The sequence below is a fragment of the Zootermopsis nevadensis genome, unplaced genomic scaffold (assembly GCF_977971745.1).
Source record: "Zootermopsis nevadensis isolate Lab colony 2312 unplaced genomic scaffold, Znev_1.0 Znev_ptg000001l, whole genome shotgun sequence".
In the NCBI taxonomy this organism is placed as follows: Eukaryota; Metazoa; Arthropoda; class Insecta; order Blattodea; family Termopsidae; genus Zootermopsis; species Zootermopsis nevadensis.
In genome coordinates this window covers 8,279,910-8,284,566 of record NW_028259133.1, presented here as the reverse complement: position 1 = coordinate 8,284,566, position 4,657 = coordinate 8,279,910, and positions in this window count along the sequence as shown.

Below are 4,657 nucleotides of genomic sequence, written 5' to 3'. Positions count from 1 at the left end.
TTTATTCTCCTACTGTGAGCGACGGTCTCACATTTACTATTGCATGGTAAATATTTGAATAGTGCCAAAATTGCAGCAAAGTGGAGAGGAATATGGGTGTGGCGTTGTGAAATTATCCACTTATGAAGCAATGTACATGCTGATAAATTTGGGTTTAAATTTTCATAATTTCAAACAGCTCAGTAATTTAATATGTTTATATAAGTCTATCTTCGTAGTTCTTCATTAAGAATATTTGCACTCCGAACTTTAGCACTAACTCGAGTTCAATTCTTAAACGTAACATTAGGCAATCTGAATTTGATTTACTTATACAATTTTGCATAAAATATTCAAGAAGTCACGAAACTTACTTGCTATCAAAGATTTATATTTGCCATTCAGTTGGATGCAGATTTCGTTAATTAAAACTGCATTAATACACAAGATGTATAATTCGTAAAAATTTAGTGGTTTTATCACATCCAGAGGCAGTGGATACCATTTATATTTAAACGTAACGAAATTACATAATGTTTCTTATGATAATCCTTGTAATCAATATATCATTAGTTTTATTTGTAAAGAACTGATTCCCTGATGCAGAAAGTGAAGCTTTCGCTGTATCACTAAACGCAAGACTATCATTCTTAAACTTCTTACTTTGTTATAATTATTACAAAGTCATTATTATTAAATTCACATAAAAGCTTTAAATTTATTAACATGGAGAAAGAAATGCCATGGATAATGTCAAATACCCACCGTAATTATAGCTAAGCTTAAAAAACTTCGTATACAAAAGAGGCAAAGTGAAAAGATATAAGACGTCAGATGCTTGCAGCATTTTGGCAGTTTTTCGCAACACAATCGGCTGATGTAGCCTATCCTTGTTCTTTTTTTATTTACATACATTCATTCAAAGTTAGATTTTTCCATCTTGGATATTAAATCGATCTTTAAGAGAATGTGATATTGCTCCACCGCGACGATCATACTTATTAAACTGTATACGCTTGTTGCATCATGCATAGTTACGAGAACATGAATTTAGGCATTAATTCGAATTCATCAACTAAAACAAAAAGCTACATTCAATCTTTATTATTGCTCACTCTACTTAAAATGTGAATAAAATCATGCAAAACATATATATATATATATATATATATATATATACAGAGTGAGTCAGACGTATGTTTACAAACTTCGTGTGCGTGTTCCAGGAACAAAAATAAAAAAAAATCCCATGAACATGGGGTCGCAAATGTTTCATTTTCGAAATAATAGCGAAAAATAAGTTTCAAGGAACTGACTTTATATCAAAGTGAATCCAGCTTCCAGCAAAGATTTTCAATTAACGTTTGGGTAGGAACTGTTGGCGACATGTTTATTGGTCCACACATTCTTCCTTCTCGTCTAAGAGGACCTTCATATCGGCGATTCTTAAGAAGACACTTGCCACGTCTCCTTGAAGATATACCACTGAATACAAGAAGACAAATGTGGTTTATGCACGACGGAGCCCCAGCACACTTCTCCCATCGCATCAGAGATCATCTCATTGAACAGTACCCTCAGCGATGGATTGGGGGAGGTGGCCCAGTAGCATGGCCACCGAGGTCACCGGACCTGACTCCATTGAACTTTTACCTGTGGGGTCACTTGAAGTCCGTCGTTTATGCAACACCCATAAACAATAAAGACGACCTATGGGAACTTGTGCAGAATGCATGCCAGATGATTAGAGGACACCCTGGTGTGTACGAACGAATCCGTCAGTCTTGTGTACGTCGTGCTCGTGCATGTGTGGAGAATGGAGGAACAACCTTTGAGCGTCTGTTATAGAGAAATATCCCTGTCCTTATACTTGGCAATAAATGCATACGTTGAAACTTATTTTTTGGTTATTATTTAGAAAATGAAACATGCGACCCCATGTTCATAGGAACATTTTTTCTTAATTTTAATCCTGGTACACGCTCACGAAGTTTGCAAACATACTTTTGACTCATCCTGTATATCCACACACACTTATAGGATTTCGAGATATAAGCATAACAAACACATGCATGTCCGTTGCAGAAGTCAGAGACAGAGGCAGATCATATACGTACAGGTCTGCCTATCCAATCTAAACTGTGCAGAGGCTGGAGGAAAAGAGAATGGTAGAACAGACATCGGAAATTGAGACTGGAAATTGCCTTCAGTAGGTGAATGTCGTGGGCATGAGTTTGGGAATTGGGAGGGATATAAGAGGACTGAATAGATGTCAAAGAAGAGAAAAGGGCTAAGGAGAAACGAGAAAAGTTTGTTCTTCAAATCGCAGAGACGTGCATCAGATATAGGAGAAGAAATGCTGGGCTGATGTGTTCCCATGTACATTTGCTGTTACAAAAACGAAACTTTGCCAGTATTCTATATGAGAGCCTTTTCTTCTTTCAGGGGTATACCCAAGTTGAAATTAACTTGACGCTTCCTTGGTAACCTGCTTGATTCCAGGCTCCACGAAAATAGAAAATGAGCTTAACAGATTTAGAAAAGAAAACTTTAAGGTTATGATTCTGTACTCCGAAGTCCCATGTGACTTCCCTGTGCGACAATAAAGTAAATAAATGACTGGTCATGATTGTGACAGGTGATATCTTGATTAGGCTACAGATAAGTAAGAAGAAATTTTATTTTCATTTGCGATTTTGCGTCAGATATTCATAAAGAGATAGCAAATTTAGTATTTATACATTCCAATACTTCACCAATGGTTGGAGTTTGAAAGAGATTGTATTGAAATTTGTCAACACATTACAACTTTCGCACAACAATAGCGAAACATTTACATGCGTTTCTGTGGAAGAAAATATCTTAATGGCCAATTTCTGGACTACCTTCGTTGCTATGGTTACCTGGAGAATCCCTGCCAGAAGAGTATCCAAGTACAGAAACCATGTATGATAACGTCATCAGTTAGCCAGACTCCACCCACTCAAATGTCATTGGTCTCACACACGACAGCCATCCACAAAGATTATAGGTCACGAATTATACTGTACTTACATTTCCTAACTTGTTAAAATCTCACTCACATCTACGCATCTTGTTCTAATAATTTATTTCTGGTCCAAAGTTTCTGTAAGCATGTCATGAGTCCCTCACGTCTGCTGTATGTTTACAAATATTCTTCTCGATTTATTCATCCTAAAAATACTTCGGGAAAATGCTCTCTAAGTTTTATATTGCAGTGTTAACACTTTGTAGGACAAAGTTAATTCGTGTCTTCATTACAAACACTAAGGTTATGCTAATTAAGAAAATAATCTCTAAGTATTCAGAAAATAATAGCCCAAGAAGAAATATTGTGGGCAAATACACAGTTAATGAAAGTTGAAACAGGTGGGACGCATAGTATAGTCAATTATAATCTTCCTTAAGAATTTAACAAAGGTGATTTTATTACAAACCATGAGAGGGAAGCTAAAATGTTCTACAGATTTTCTGTATTTAAAGCACTTCTTAACCTCACCAAACATTTCGTACTGAAATCTTTCAGCGTGAGAAGAACTCACGCTCTAACCATACCAAACAGAGAAAACAAATTGTATTAAATGTATTGGAGGTTGATACCCATGAAACATAAGTAATTTTCTTGTAGTTTTCTTTGAAATCATTATAGGCAAGAACTGCATAAACACATCACAGTATTCTTCCGTGAAGTAAACTTTCCTTACACCTAGAGGAATTTCATAACGTATCACTTGTCAGCTCTAATATTGTCTACACGCTGAAGTTTTTACGAAGATTCCAGTTCCCAGGGTGTTCACAACGGACAATGGTAACGATAAAGAATTTATAGCGTCGGATCATCGGTAGGCTTGAATAACGAAATGGATAAGACGTGGGAGAAAATGGCAGTTTTCTAATTTAAGGTGTTTACCTGGAGGGACTGAATAAGGGAACAAAAATCTTCTGGTTGTAGCTTGTATTCGGGCCAAGACTTAAACCAGGGACTTTTCCAGTAAGAAGTAGGAGAGCTAATCCCTTGGCCGCGAATTTGGATTTGTCCTAATCTAATACGTAATGCACATAAACTCGCTCCTTGTTTTTAATTGCTAACTTGTAATGCTTATTTCAAGATCCGCTAAAATTAATCCTTCCATTTTAAATTTTAAAAACATGTGGTAACATTTAGTCAAAAAAGAAAATGGTTTATGATGTTAGTAGCTTTTTGTGGATTATTTTTTATTTTGTTTATTAAAGTTACGTAATTATTCTTTATAATTTGTTTATCGCTTGAAAATGTCTCTCTACTGGTTTGTTGCAATGACTCATCGCCCTGATGATGGATGCAGCAAGCAAATCTGAAACGCCAGTAAACTTAATTCTACCAGATTACGTGATGCAATAGCCCAGAAGAAAGTTTCTTCTTATTCGCCGCCGTGGGAACCTAAAATGTCTTATCGATTGTTGTTATTTTGGTTTTTTTTTCTATTCTGTATCTGCAATTGGCCATTTGACTGTTGATGCAGCGCACTAAAATAAATAAATGGATTGTTATTCTCCAGACTACGTTCGTCCATATCGTGGCCCCGTCAATTTGCAGTGAACGCACGGTCATAACGACAACTTTTGCCAAACTGAACAGTCAAGGTTCATTAGATTCTCGCATTCACGGTGCTTTGTC